The sequence below is a fragment of the Gopherus flavomarginatus genome, unplaced genomic scaffold, assembly GCF_025201925.1.
Source record: "Gopherus flavomarginatus isolate rGopFla2 unplaced genomic scaffold, rGopFla2.mat.asm mat_scaffold_34_arrow_ctg1, whole genome shotgun sequence".
Classification (NCBI taxonomy): domain Eukaryota; kingdom Metazoa; phylum Chordata; order Testudines; family Testudinidae; genus Gopherus; species Gopherus flavomarginatus.
The window spans coordinates 4,715,290-4,731,227 of NW_026115061.1; the positions used below are offsets into that span (position 1 = coordinate 4,715,290).

General features: G+C 51.6%; 1 protein-coding gene across 1 annotated transcript in view; it reads left to right on the forward strand.

Moving 5' to 3' along the window:
• The window catches only part of LOC127042164 (zinc finger protein 679-like), a 316,167-nt gene that overhangs the window by 24,012 nt on the left and 276,217 nt on the right, over positions 1–15,938 (forward strand). The gene's annotated exons all lie outside the window — the stretch shown is intronic.

Genomic DNA, 15,938 nt, shown 5'->3' on the forward strand with positions numbered 1-15,938 from the left:
GGGTACCAGAGGGTCTTAGGGGTTCAGGTGGGCACAGATACGTATGTCCAGGCTGTATCAGTCCCAGGAGGGGTTAGAGGTTTCGTGAGGGGCACAGATATCTACGTCCAGATTGTAGATGTCCCGGGGGGGGGGTTTGTGGGGTTGTGGGGGTACAAATACCTATGTCCAGGCTGTAGGGGTTGCTGGGGGGCTAGGGGGTTTCTGAGGGGCACATATACGTACATGCACACTGGAGTGTCCAGGGGGGCTTATGGAGACTCTATGGGGCACAGATACCAATGTCCTGGCTGTATAGGTCCCTGGGGGGCTTAGGGGGTTTGTGGGGGGCACAAATACCTATGTTCAGGCTGGAGGGGTCTCCAAGGGGTTTAGGTGTTTGGTGGGGGGCACAGATACCTACGTCCAGGATGCAGGGGTCCCGGAGGAGCTTAGGGTCTGTCACAGAGTGTGGGGGAGTCTGGTCCTGTACCCCTCTTCCTGAGACTCACAGTGACTCTCAGCTAGCCAGTAAAACAGAAGGCTTAATGGACAACAGGAGCGAAGGATACAGCAGAGCTTGGTGGCACAAGAAGGACCCCGCAATCGAGTCCTTCTGGGGGTTCAGGAAACTTAGTTCCCAGTTTGGGATTCCCTGAATTCCAACCACCCAGACCAAAACCGAAACTGAACTAACCCAACTCCCTCCAGCCGGTCCCTTCCTGTGTCCAGCTTCCCAGGCAAAGGTGCTGACCCCCTTCCCGCTGCCTAGCTCAGGTTACAGGCTTAGGTCCTGTCCCTCACCTAAAGTCACCCCCTGCTCTCCCATCCCCCATACAGACAGTCCCTTCTCCATCACAGTAACGCCCAGAGCATTTCCCGCATGGAGCATCAGTGTCACCGTGTGGCCACGCAGGGTAATGCACAGAGCATTTCCCGCATGGAGCAACAGTGACACCGTGTGGCCACGCACGGTAATACACAGAGCATTTCCTGCATGGAACAACAGTGACACCGTGTGGCCACACAGGGTAACACACAGAGCATCACACCTACGTGGAGGTTGTAGAGCTCCTTGGGGGTTTAGGGGTCATGGGAGGTACAGATAGCTACGTCCAGGCTGGAGGCATTCTGGGTGGCTTAAGGGGGTTTGTAGCATCACAGATACCTACTTCCAGACTGTAGGAGTCCAGGCTGTCGGTGTCCCGAGGAGATTAGGCGGTTCACTGGGGGCTCAGATACATCCAGGCTGGATGTGTCCCAAGGAGCTTAGAGGGTTCGTGGGCTGCTCAAACACCTGTGTCCAGGCTGTAGGGATCCCTGGGGGCTTAGGTGGTTCGTGGGAGTCACAGATAGGTACGTCCAGGCTGAAGAGGTCACTGGGGTGTTTAGGGGCGTTGTGGGAGCACAGATACCTATGTCCAGGCTAAAGGGGTAATGGGGTACTTAGGGGATCAGGGCAGACACAGATACCTTGTCCAGGGTCTAGGGGTCCCGAGGGGATTGGGGGTTGAGGGGGGAAGAGATACCTAAATCCTAGCTGCAGGGGTTCTGGGTGGTTTAGGAGGTTCGTTGGAGTCACAGATACCTACGTCCAGGCTGTGTGGGTTCCTGGGGCGTTAGGGGGTTTCTGGGGGTCACAGATACCTACACACAGACTGGAGGGGTCTTGGAGGGCTTAGGAGATTTATTGGGGGCACAGATACCAACGTCCTCGCTCTAAAGGTCCCTGGGGAGCTTTCCAAGTTTGTGGGGGGCACAGGTACCTATGTCCAGACTGTAGGGGTTCCCGTGGCGATTAGGTGGTTTATGGGGGGCACAGATACCAACGTCCTGGCTGTAGATGTTCCTGGGGCGCATAGATTGGCTGTGGTCGCACCTAACCCTTCATCCAGGCTGCTGGGGTCCCGGGGGGGATTAGGGGGTTTGTGGGGAGCTCAGATACCTAAGTCCAGGTTGGAGATATCCTGTGAGGGATTAGGGAGATTCTGGGGTGCACAAATACCTATCTCCAGGCTGTAGGAGTCCCTGTGGGCCTTAAGGGTTTGTGGGAGACAGAGATAACTATCTCCCATCTTTAGGGGTCGCTGGGGAGGCTTAGATGGTTTGTGTTTGTGGGGGAAAATACCTACGTCCAGGCTGGAGATGTCCCTAAGGGGCTTATAGGGTTTGTGGGTGGCACAGATACCTACATCCAGGCTAGAGGGGTGGCTGGGGGCGGTTGTGGGAGCACAGATACCTAACTTCAGGCTATAGGGGTCCCAGGGGTGCTTAGAGGTCGGAGCAGGCACAGATACCTACGTCCAGGCTGTAGAGGTCCCGAGGGGATTGGGGGTTCTGGTTGGCAGATATATCTACGTCCAAACTGGAGGTTTCCTTGGGGGTTTAGTGCATTTGTGGAGGTCTCAGATACCTACGTCCAGGCTGTAGGGGTCCCGGGGGGCCTTAGGGGATCGTGGGGGGCACAGATACCTAACTTCAGGCTATAGGGCTCCCAGGGGTGCTTAGGAGGTGGGGAGCACAGATACCTATGTCCAGCCTGTAGGAATCCCCTGGCGAGCTTAAGGGTTTGTGGGGGTAAAGATACCTACATCCCGGTTGAAGGAGTCCTCAGGGAGTTCGTGTGGGTCAGTGATACCTACGTCCAGGCTCTAGGGGTCCCGGGGGGGCTTAGGGGGTTTCTGGAGGTCACAGATACCTCCGTGCAGACTAGACAGGTCCCGGGGGGACTAGGAGGTTTATGGGGTGCACAGATGACAACTTCCAGGCTGTACAGGTCCCTGGGGTGTGTAGGGGGCTGTAGGGGGCACAGATATCTATGTCAAGGCTGGAGGGGTCCTTGGAGGGCTTAGCGGTTCATGGGGGCACAGATACCTACATCCAGCTGAGCTTTTCCCTGGGGGCAGCCTGAGCGCAGCTGCCATCAGCTGTTTGCTGGGCAGGCTTCGCTCAGCTGCTCCCCCCTCCCTGCTCCTGCGGGGGCTGAGTGAGTCCCCTCCCCAAACAGCCTCAGGGGCCGGGGTGGGCGGGGGGTGTGGGTCCAGCAGCAGCACAGCCCGCCCCGCTCCCTGGGGCTGCCCCTCACCTCTCAGGCTGATGGCTCTGCCCTGGCCTCCGCGTGAATCACTGCTCCCTGCCTGCCAGGTTCAGCTCCAGCTACAGCAACATCGGGTGCCCCAGGGAGCCCAGCTAGGCTGGGGCTAGGGGCAGTGGGAGGCTAGGGGGAGGAGAAGCTCCAGATACCAACAAAGGTGGGTGGAGGAGAAGAGCCGAGCTGGAGTCGGGGAGGAGAAGCCCCGGGCCCCTGCAGGATCTGCAGTGGGACGGGGAAGCGTCAAGCTGGGGCAGGGGAGGAGAAGCCAGGCTGGGTTGGGAGGTGGGGGGAGATGCCCAGACGCCAGCAGGAGCTTCACTAGGGGATGGTGAAGGGGGAGAGGAGCCACCCTGGGGCAGGGAGGAGAAGCCCTGGACCCTGGCAGAAGATGTGGGGCTGAAGTCCCTGGCTCCGGAGCCCCAGCCACCTTAGCGGCAAAAGAGTCAGGGCTTCAGCCTTGCAACCACTCTGTGTGGAGCTGGCCTGAGTACCTCTCGGTCCCATCCCCCCTGTGGAGCTGGCTCTCACTATCCGGCTGTGGAGAAATTCAGCCCCAATCTCCCCATGTTGAGATCTCCATTTCCCCCACCGTCACCCAGCCATGAATGGATTTAGCCCAGGAGGCAGGATCAGCATTGGCCTCATTTGGCAGGTGGGCTCTAGGGCACAAAGAGGTGCAGTGACTTTCCCAAGGCTAAGCAGGGAGTCTGTGGCAGAGCAGAGACTGAAACCCAGAACACCTGAGCCTGAGTCCTGTGCCTTAACCACTAGGCAACCTTCCTACCGAAGGAGAGGGAACCTCCTCTGCCACTTTGAGGGTGCGGGTGGGAGCAGCCACTAGACAGAGCTGCCAGGAGGTGGGGCAGTTGGATAGTTGGGGAGGTGATTAGTGGGTCTGGGGGTCTCTGGAGGGGATGGTCATAGGACAAAGAACAGGGGGGTTGGATGGGTTGAGGGCTCGGGGGGTGCCTGTCAGCGGGTGGAGCAGGGTTGGGGCAGGCAGGAAGCAGAGGGAGTAGGATGGGTCGGGAGTTCTAGGGGTCCTGTCAGTGGGCAGGGAGTGGTTGGATAGGAGTGGGAGTTCCGGAGGTCTATCTGGGGGCAGGGGTGTGGATTAGGGTCAGGGGGACAGATAGGGGATAGGGTCCTAGGGAGGCAGTTACAGTGGGGGGGTCTCAGGAGGGGGACCAAACCCTCGGATAAGTTTTGTAGCAAGACAAGATAGCACAGTAGCCAATGGTTAACAGGTTACATAATGTCTCCACCCTTGGTCTCAAGTTAGTAAGTTAACATTTCATTAACTCTTTGATAAAATGTTATTAGTATAAAATATATATGTTGAATTCTGATTTGGGGTACATAGGAATGGAGCAACTCCTTTGATTGTCCAACAGGTACAATCCTAGGGGTTAAAGCAAAGAAACAGTGAAAGTATATGGCAATAAAGATTGTTCTCTGTGTGTCTGAAGGCAGGCATTGGTCCTTGGGAAAGGAGGTGAAAGGATGCCATATCTTATACTGACATGTGCCAACTTTTCATAAACTCAAGGTTGGGTCTATGGGAAGAACGTCTCCCTACAGAAGAGACTGACACAATCTGAACAGGGATTCTTTGTTCAATCTGCAACTCTGAATAAGACACAATTCTTTAGTTCTTAGCTCCAACACCTGCCAATTTGCTGACCAAGCCTATCTTAGCAAACAAGGCTTTCTGTTAACCCAGCTTTCTTTTAGCTGGTCACTATTTGCTAGGCTTCTCGTCCCTTGACCCTACTCTGGACTTTGGGTCTGGAAAAGAGCTGGCACAATCCATAGACCAGGCTGTTATACAAAATGCACATGAATTTTAACCCTTCACGTACAGGAATGGCGAAGTTCTTGGTTCAGGCTTGTAGCAGTGATGGAATAAACTGCAGGTTCAAATCAAATCTCTAGAGTCCATCCACAGCTGAGATGGGTCATTCAGTCCTTTGTATAGAAATTCAGTTTGTAGTAATGTCCCTCCAGAGGTATGAAGCAGGATTGAAGACAAGATGGAGACGAGGCATCAGCCTTTTATAGTCTCTTGCCATGTGGTCTTTGCTTTGTTTGTCCCAAAGACACTCTATCCAGCACTTGGCATAGAAAAACATTAGAGTTCTGTCCATAGGCAGGTCCCGGCATACCTTGCTGAGTCACAAGGCGTATCTGCCTTCTCTCAATGAGTTGATTGTAGAGCTGATGGTCCTTAATGGGCCATCAGGCAGGCCAAGCAGAACTGACACCAACTTGTCTGGCTGGGGTGTTCCCCGGAAGCAGAGCACAAGTTTGAAATAGGGACAGCATAGAGCCAATATTCATGACGTCAACTACAAAAATGATACACATCTAGAGATAGCATCATTATAATCAACCAATCAAAACCTCTCCATAGACCCCTTACACAACAACCTTTCAACAATTTTGGTTGCAAATATAGAACCGTGGCTGCAACAGAGATCCATACAGTTACAGATTATATCAATAACGTCACAGGAGGTGACACGGCGTCAGTGAGATTGATACTGGAATACTGCCTCCAGTTTTGGTGTCCTCATTTGAAACAGATGTTGTGAAATTGGAGTTGAAGGAGAAAAGAGCCACCAAATGTTCTGAGGGCTGGAGAAAAATGCCTTCTAGTGAGCTATTGAAAGAGCTCAACCTTTTTAGCTTCTCAAAAGAAGATTGAAAGGTGATTTCATTGAAGTGTTGAAGTGCCTTAATGGAGAAAAAAGATTGGGTGTTAAAGGGCTCTTTAATCGAGTAGAGAAAGACAAAGCAAGACTCAATGATTGGAAGGTGAAAAGAGACAAATTCATGTTACAACTAAGCCCCAAATAGTCAACAGTGAGGATGATTCACCACAGGAACAAGCTACCAAGGAAAGTGGTGGATTCAGCATCTCCTGATGTCATTTAATGAAGACTAGATGCCTTTCTGGAATGTGTTTGCCCTAAAAATAGCTGTTGTGTCATACAGGAGGCCTGTGATATGCAGGGGGTCAGATCAGATGCTCTAATGGTCTCTTCTGGCCAAAAAGTTGACTAATTTCTGAAAAACTGAGTGTAGCATTGGGAGCAGCGTCTGATGTCTAATGACTTCTTTGCTTCAGTCTTCACTGAGAAGTCTGAAGGAATGTCTAGTATAGTGAATGCTTAAGGGAAGAGGGTAGGTTTAGAAGATAAAATGAAAAAAGAGCAAGTAAAAATCACTTAGAAAAGTTAGATGCCTGCAAGTCACCAGGGCCTGATGAAATGCATCCTAGAATACTCAAGGAGTTAATAGAAGAGGTATCTGAGCCTCTAGCTATTATCTTTGGGAAATCATGGGAGACGGGGGAGATTCCAGAAGACTGGAAGGGGGCAAATATTGTTCCCATCTATAAAAAGGGAAATAAAAACAACCCAGGAAACTACAGACCAGTTAGTTTAACTTCTGTGCCAGGGAAGATAATGGAGCAGGTAATCAAAGAAATTATCTGCAAACACTTGGAAGGTGGTAAGGTGATAGGGAATAGCCAGCATGGATTTGTAAAGAACAAATCATGTCAAACTAATCTGATAGCGTTCTTTTATAGGATAACAAGCCTTGTGGATAAGGGAGAAGCGGTGGATGTGATATACCTAGACTTTAGTAAGGCATTTGATACAGTCTCGCATGATATTCTTATAGATAAACTAGGAAAGTACAATTTAGATGGGGCTACTATAAGGTGGGTGCATAACTGGCTGGATAACTGTACTCAGAGAGTAGTTGTTAATGGCTCCCAAGCCTGCTGGAAAGGTATAACAAGTGGGGTTCCGCAGGGGTCTGTTTTGGGACCGGTTCAGTTCAATATCTTCATCAACGATTTAGATGTTGGCATAGAAAGTACTCTTATTAAGTTTGCGGACGATACCAAACTGAGAGGGATTGCAACTGCTTTGGAGGACAGGGTCAAAATTCAAAATGATCTGGACAAATTGGAGAAATGGTCTGAGGTAAACAGGATGAAGTTCAATAAAGATAAATGCAAAGTGCTCCACCTAGGAAGGAACAATCAGTTTCACACATACAGAATGGGAAGAGACTGTCTAGGAAGGAGTATGGCAGAAAGAGATCTAGGGGTCATAGTAGACCACAAGCTTAATATGAATCAACAGTGTGATACTGTTGCAAAAAAAGCAAACGTGATTCTGGGATGCATTAACAGGTGTGTTGTAAACAAGACACGAGAAGTCATTCTTCCACTTTACTCTGCGCTGGTTAGGCCTCAACTGGAGTATTGTGTCCAGTTCTGGGCACCGCATTTCAAGAAAGCTGTGGAGAAATTGGAGAGGGTCCAGAGAAGAGCAACAAGAATGATTAAGGGTCTTGAGTACATGACCTATGAAGGAAGGCTGAAGGAATTGGGTTTGTTTTGTTTGGAAAAGAGAAGACTGAGAGGGGACATGATAGCAGTTTTCAGGTATCTAAAAGAGTGTCATCAGGAGGAGGGAGAAAACTTGTTCACCTTAGCCTCCAATGATAGAACAAGAAGCAATGGGCTTTAACTGCAGCAAGGGAGATTTAGGTTGGACATTAGGAAAAAGTTCCTAACTGTCAGGGTAGTTAAACACTGGAATAGATTGCAGAGGGAAGTTGTGGAATCTCCATCTCTGGAGATATTTAAGAGTAGGTTAGATAAATGTCTATCAGGGATGGTCTAGACAGTATTTGGTCCTGCCATGAGGGCAGGGGACTGGACTCAATGACCTCTCGAGGTCCCTTCCAGTCCTAGAGTCTATGAGTCTATGTTTTCCTGTCTAGCCGGCTTGCTGCCTAGAACGAACGCTCCTTGAGTGGGGTGATCCACAGGGAGTAGCTCAAACTTCCAAAGGGCCTGGCCAGGGGCAGTACATTGGCACATCAAGGGCTGGGTGTGGCAGTGACATCGCAAAGGCCTTTTGCAGGACCTCAGAGTATTGGTCCAAGGTGGTGGGAAGGTGGTGAAATCACAGAGAGATGCTGACATCAGCCAGGCAGGACAGGGGCGAGGGACCAGTGAAACCTCAGAGACCCCTGTGGCTTTGCTTCAGCAAGTCTCCTTCTCCAGGTCTCTCTTTGAGGACTGAGAGAGTATTCGGGTTCATGGACGTGAGCACCAGTAGGAACCTCTTTCGAGTTTTCTCCTTCCCTTTTAGTGATTTTACTAGAAAACAGCCGTCCCTGTTTAGATGGTAAGAAACCTGTTCAGTCTGATCCATCTGGAGACATTTGAATTCTAGGCATGGAAAACACGAGCTTAAGGAGGCAGAATTTTATTCCACACCTGGGATTTTGTCCCTTAGAATCACTGGGGACACTAGGCTTTGTCCTTTTTGTTTCACCTTTTCCTCCCTCCCTCCCTCCTTTCTCTTCATCTCTTGCTTTTCTCCTTTCTCCTGTTCCCCTCCCAACAGCAGGAGAGAGGGATGTGTGTGTGTGTGTGTGTGTGTGTGTGTGTGTGTGTGTGTGTGTGTGTGTGTGTGTGTGTGTGTGTGTTGCGGGGCAGTGCTCTGCAGCTCTCACTGTGGAAGGTCCACCCAAAAATGTGAGGCTGAAATAGTGCTTGGGCAGTAATCCCCACCAGTGACCTGGGCCATCCTTGGGCTCTCTGGTGAGAACCCTCAGCCTCTCGTCCTCCGTCTCTACCCTGATTGGCTGAGCAGGGGGTTATTGACAGGGAGGAGATTCAGCTCCTTGTTGTTCTTTTTTAAGACCAAGGAAATAAGTCAGAACCAGTTCTATGGTTGATGAGTTTTGCTGCTTCTCTGCATTAATTGTCTCTGAGCAGTTCATGATTCTCTCTAACATTGCAGTTCTCCTCAAATACTTGCTGAATAATTACTGTTACTGTTGTTGTTCTGGAGCTCATCTGAGAGCACTTTATTCAGGTCATTCAATGTCTGAAATTCAAGATCCGATGGTTAGTTTGAAAATCAGGGCTCTGGGGGCCTATTCCCAACTCTGCCTCTGACTGGCTGTGTGACCTAAGACAAGTCAATTCTCCTTTCTCAGCCTTAGCGTCTCCCTCTTTCAGGTAGGGATAATAAGGATCTTCTCCTACCTACCTCATGGTGCATGGAGGCAGGGCTGGCTCTAGGGCTTTTGCCGCCCCAAGCAAATCAAATTTTGGCTGCCCCCACCCCAGCCCTGGGCCCCCCACACACATTCCCCTGCTGCCCAAGCCCTGGGCTCCCCCCCCCACCTGCACCCCCTGGCACTCCAACTCTGGGCCTTCTCCCAACCACATCGCCCTGCCATCCCAGCCCTGGGCTCTCCCCTCCACACACCCCGTGCTGCCCCAGCTCTGGGCTCTCCCCTCCCCGCCCAGTAGTGCTCCCCCACCCACACACCCCCTGCCGTCCCAGCCCAGCCTTACTGGCTGTGTGACCTGAGACAAGTCAATTCTCTTTTTCAGCCTGAGATTCTCCAACTTTCAAGAAGGGATAATAATGATCTACTCCTACCTACCTCACGGTGGGTGGAGGATGGGGATCCATTGGAGAGTGTCACTAGGAGTAGGGCATAATATGAGGTGTCCTATCACGTTTACTCAGAGCAGATTAACACATAATAGAATAGCTGAAAGAGTCTATTTTATTTGTTTCTTTATTTTTAAAAGCAGCAACGACTTAGCTCAGACTGAAGCATCTGATCTAATGTTCGAGCTTTAAGTGTCTCCTCTTTGCGTGTGATGAGACAATTTAACACACTGTGACAAACAGGAGATGCTTTTGTTTTGCAACAAAATACTTTTACAAAGAATTTTCATCCCACTTCTTATGATTTTGAGAAACAAACCGGTCTAGTCTGAATGAAATTTCCCCACCATCTCGATTCCTGGGCTCTATCCCTACCTCTAGAGGAGAGGGGGACGGTTTGTCCCTTAGAACAGGAGTCAGGACCAGTGGCTTCTCTTTCTGGCTCTGTCACCACCTTTCTGTGTATGCCCTTGGGTAGGTCACTTCCCTTCTCTGGACCTCAGGCTCCTCCTCATCTGTTCACTGGGAACAGAGACAGTTCTCAAACACTGGGCAGTCATGAGCCTGAGTGAAATAAGGGGCGTTAAAGCCCTGTGTGAAGGAGAAAGGGGAGTTTCACAGTGTTTAGCACCAAGGAATTCTAAAGTTTGCTAAAGTGTCTAGTCTGCGGAAACAAGAAATGGTCAGGGCCTAACTTTTTAAAGCCCATTCAGGGATGTGAGTCCCTGGCTTTTAGGTACCTGGGGTTCTTTGCCAGCAGGAGAGATGAGGTTCCCGCCTCCATTTTTGTGGCCTAAACAAACCAAGTGTTGTGCCCCAGTTCTCGTCTGAGATCCCTGAAAAAAAACATCTTCCCATCCATGAACAAGACAGGACTTAACATGCTAGTTACATTTTAATAACACAAAAGCCTCCTCAAACCCAGTGTCACAATCACTGGAATGATTTTGCCTTGATATTTTACCGGCCGCAGACACAAAACGAGTCAAATTACAGTTTCTGTTTGGAGTCAGTGCACACACAAGAATCCGGAGGCTTTTCATTCCTTAGGTTCTGCTGCCATTTCATTTCTGTCCTCTTCCAAGATTGATCATTGTGCAAAGCAATGTTTGGCCTTGGGAGTGTCCCCTCTGGTCCTGCCTGCCGCCTATGGGCAATTTAAAAGGGCCCAGAGATCCCTGCCACCACCACCACCAGCACAAGGGGGTAAGGCAGTTTCCTGCTCGCCCTCGCTCTGTGTGGCACGCCACCCCCGGAAGCAGCTGGCACATCACTGCAGCCCCTAGAATGTGGGGGGGGGTCTCCCCAAGTGCCAACTCTGCCTACTGTGGCAATGGGAGCTGTGGGGTGGAGTCTGCTGGCAGCGGTGAACAGAGACACTCCCAGCCCTCCTGCTTAGAGGCTGCCTCTAGAGAGGGGTGCGTGTTGCTTTTGGGAAATGCCAGAGATAAATGCTGCACCCCTCACCCTCTCCTGCACCCCTCACACGCTGCTCTAACTCAAACCCCATATCTGCACCCAAACTCCCTCCAAGACCCTGCCCACCACACCCACTCCTGCACCCCAACCCTCTGACTGAGTCCAGACCCTGCACCCAAAGTCTTTCCCAGAGCCCAAACCCTCTCCCTCCCACACCCAAATTCCCTCCCAGAGCCTTATACAGGTGTGGGGTGGGGCAGGACTTGGTCCCATTCTAGACACCACCAAAAATTATACAAACCTGCCACCTCTGTCCAGCCCAACCTTCTGCTGATGCACCTCAGCCCACACCCGCGCAGGGTTTGAAGCTTTCATTGCTTAAATGCCAGGACACTGAGGAATTTCAGCTCCACTTTGCCCAGAGGGAACCTTCACCCCACTCCCAACCAGGTTCTTGTCCATGGGATCACTGTAGGGGGGCTGGGTCCGTCTGGGTCTTTTCTCTCTCTAGGACAGGCCAGAGTGCAATAACTGGGGCAGCTGAGCACCCAGGATCTTCTGTGGGGCTGCCATTCCCCTTCCCCTTCTGTGGTCCCATCTGTCACTGACTCCAGCCTTTTTTCTATCCATCGTCAGCACCATCCCAAGCCAGCTGCACCCTTCTCAAAAAGTCAGTGTCCCCTGGTGGGTAAATCACTGACCTCTCTCCTCTCAGAGCACTGACGGCCCCTCTGCTTCCTTGCCTCTCGGGCTGTGCAGATGGGACCTTTCCCTCCAGTGCTGGAGGATTAGCCCTTCTCATCTACCATTGTCCCAAGCAGCACAGCGGGTTGGAATCTTCAACATACTGAGGTGACTTAGGAGCAGAAACTCCCCCAGGACCTTCCATGCAATTGTCACTTGCCCGTCACTGAGCAGGATTGAAACTCGGGCAGGGAGCCTGGTGGGCCACAACCCCTCTGGGCACGAGCAAATAAGCTGGGTGAAAAAAGAACCTGGAGTTGCTGGGGATTGAACCCAGGGCCTCATACATGCAAAGCATATGCTCTACTACTGAGCTAGACCCCCACTTTGGGCAAGTCCCTGCTCTGAGGGCCAAACCTGCTGTCCTGGAGTTTGGTGGCTCATGGGTGACACTTTGCGGCAGGGCCGGATTCTACACAGCAGAGGAGGAGAGAGAGTGCATGCCCTGGACCCAGGGTGCAGCGATACAAGACTCAGCCCTCACACTGCATTGGCTGGGTGCAGGGGTTAGAGTAACTTACAGGACTTACCGGTACTGCGGGAGTCCTGAAGGGGCATGACCTCATCTAGAAGAGGCGTGGTCTCTCAAGAGTTAAAGGCCCTGGGGCACCAGCTGTGGCTGGGAGACTCAGAGCCTTTAAATCAACCAGAGGCTCCTAGCTGAAGAGGGGGCTGGGAGCCCCCCGGGGCTCATGGGGCAAATTAAAGGGCCTGGGGCTCCAGCCACCAGGAGAACCCCGAGCTTTTTGGGGCTGGGGCAGGGATTTAAAGGGCCCAGAGCTCCTGCCGCTGAGGGGAGCCCCGAGCCCTTAAATCCCGGCCCCAGCCTGGTCACCAGAGCCGCGCCCGGGATTCAAAGGACTCTGGGTTGTCTGCTAGGGCTGGGAGCTCTGAGCCCTTTAAATCTCAGCTGCAGCTGGGATTTAAAGGGCTCTAGGCTGCTCGCAGCCGCGGGGAGCTCTGAGCCCTTTCAATCCCGGCCCCAGCCTGGCCGCTGGAGCCCTGGCCGTGGACAGTCCAGAGCCCTTTCAATCCCCTCCATGGACGCCGGTGCAGTCCAACACAGCGTACTGGCTCTTGCCGGTATGCCATACCAGACTGGACTGGCTTACTTTCACCTCTGGGTGGGTGGGTGGTGCTGCAATCCAATGCTAGAAAGTAATGGTGATGGGGGACTCTGTGAGCAGCTCAACACCCAACCCCGTTGTCAGACTCAGTGTGGGGGACTCCAGGTGTTTCTAGGATCCATGATTTCCACCTGCCTGTAAAATTCAGCTTTCCCCAGCACATTCACTGCAGTGCAATTGGGTCAGTGTTTCCATGGCTACACAGCAAAGAATCGCTCCCAGTTTCCTCTCTATCTGCAGCAGGATTAGCCTGTGTCGGTGGTTAATGAGGTGTATCATGTAGTTTGTTATTCATTCCCCATCTTGATAATTCAGACAGTCTCTTTCCTACTCAAATCCCCAGCACCTCAGTGACCCTCGTAGCAGGGGTTGGGTTTTCCCTGAGAGCCTGAGATTTTCAGGGGTCTTTTTCCCTCCAGCTGGAGTGAACTCAGCTTTCCCCATCCCAGACATTCCATGAAATGACAACAGCAGCATAAAGAAAGAGGGGAGGGAACAGCTCACGGCCAGGGCTGGATGTGCCCAGGACCCCCTGCTTGGCCATTGTTTCCATGGAATTTGGCCCCCTGCTTTGCACAAGGGACAGAGAAAGATCTTGCTGTTCCTGCGTCTGTGCAAAGAAAATTGTGCTTCTGTATGAAAGAGAGGTGGGAAATGGCCCCATGATGGGACAATATCCTCTGGATTTAGACCTAAGGACTCAGGTTGAGAACTGATTTAACTCCACTCATCTGGGATTTAACAAATTCCCTTCCAAGGAGACACTGGGAACTTGTGACCTTGATCCAGACTCTGCAGATTTAGGCTGCTTTAACTCCTGGTAAAAACCTGAACTTGATTCCAAGAAGGGAGAGAGGAGAAGCCTGAAGTTGCCTTTGGTCCAAGGCTGGGATCTCCTGGATGGGTAGAAACGTCCTTCCCTGCTACCAGGGGACAGCAGCTACTGGAGACATAGCAGAGCTCAGAGGAAGGGGGATTGTTGAATGCACTTTATGGCCACAGGGCCCCACTAACTCTAAATCCCCCACTCTAGCAGGAACTTAGAAAGTCAGACCTCGATCAATGGCAGGACTGGGCTTTGAAAAAGAGATTCGTTTTTCCTCTCCGTCATGAGAAAAAAAGTAAGAGCTGGCAGCTCTGGTGCACAAAACCACTTTTTCCTCTGGCTGCGGAGCTTCCAACCAGGCACAGGCGACTGGTGTCTCCTGAAGTGGGGGGGCACAATGTCAGGGTTCAGCCCCATCCCCTTACAATCAACAGCCCCCCCCAGCTGTGAACAGTGCAGGGAGAGGAAGCAGCAAAGACAGCCCCTCTCCACTCACCCCTGCAGCAGCTGCTGTTCAGGGAGGGGGCCTGGCAGCACCACATGATGCAGCAGGCGATAGCTAACCCAGGTGGGGCACATGACCCCACACACGCCCTCTGCTAGTGTTGCCTCTGAAATTAGGAACACTGGTGAGTTCAGGGCACAGCTGCACACCCAGAAGAAAGCCCAGCACAACACGCCCAGGGTGAAGGGAGTGCTAACGCCTGGTATCAAAGCAGAAACCTTTAGATCTTCAATCCAATGCACTCCCAGCTGAGCTACTTTGGCAAGGACCAGGCCCACCAGGAAGGCTTAATACACGAGCTGCAGCACACGCTGGGAAGATTTAAATCTGGATGTCACAAAGCAGGAGCTAAGCAGTGGACTTGGCCCGGAGGGGCAGGCTGGGGTTTCCTATATCCCATTCACTCAAGCCAGCACCTGCCCCCTCACAAGCTGTCACTGGTACCCCCCAGGTCGGCAAGAAAGGAGCAGCGGTTCTCACTGGAATAACCTCACCCACAGCTCGCAGGCTCCTCCCAAGCCTAAAATAGAAAACCATCTTTCCAGAAAGCAGCTGACTAGGACACATCATTCTCAACAGAACATCTCTCCAGTCAGCAATGGCAAATGCAAGATGGACATCGCTTGCTATTTTAGCACTTGGAAATGTCATCAACTAGTCTCTGGAACTCTCGAATGCTGCTTTTCAGCTCATGGGAGAAAGGCGAGAGAAGCGACCTTTCAGCTAAAGGCCTGGGGTTAACATCCTAACGCTGTCTCCTACTGTAACACTATTTAATACTGGCCAGCCCTGTGCTGGTGTCAGTTCCATTTCTTGGTGTTAGTACATTTCAGTTACTGTCAAAATTAAAAAGTTTCTATATGCTTAGAGGAAATGAATTTGTTTGATTTGCTTATATGTGGCATGAATAAATACAGGTTTACAGAATCTAGCCTGCAAATTTATCATCTTATATGACAGAGAAAATCGTGCATCGAAATCATGACATGAGCTACAAATGCCCTGAAAAATAAGATATTCAAAATTTTAACATCGGGGGGGCACCGAAGACACTTCTTTCCTGGGGTGCCACTTGGTCTAGGTCAGACCCTGCCAGGGAGAACAGGAATTAGTGTCACATGCCTATTTTCAGGCTGTAATCTGTGGGCACCCTGCTCTGCGGGAGGGATCGCGATAGCCCAGACTCAGGGCTGGAACAGGCCCCTGAGAGAGGGGGTGACTGCATGGTTTACAGCGCTCTGATGTCTCAGACAATGTGTCTCTCCCAAAGCCTCAGATCTGCATCCCCAGAAGGCTCCTGCGCTGCCTCTGCTCCTTTCACCTTCTATAGCAAGGAGCAGCAGCAAGGGTCAGGGATGAGCCATAGGCACTAGGTGGGGGGCAGAGGCTTCAGGAGCCCAGAGTGTTTGCCTGTCTAGGCATTTTGGCTGAGACCTCAGGGACACATTGTCAGGCAGAATCCCAGGCATCTGTATGAAAGGAGCATAGGGAAGTAAGAGCAGCCAGACTGGGTCAGACTGGGTCCATCTCGCCCAGTGTCCTGTCTTCCCATAGCGGCAAAAGCCAGGTGCCCCAGAGGGAATGAACAGGACAGGTAATCATCAAGTGATCTATCCCCTGTCACCCACGCCTAACAAACAGAGATTAGAGACACCTTCCCTGCCCATCCTGGCTCAGAGCATGTCCTCAATGAATTGATTTAGCTCTTTTTTGAGCCCTGTTATAGTCTTGGCCTTCACAA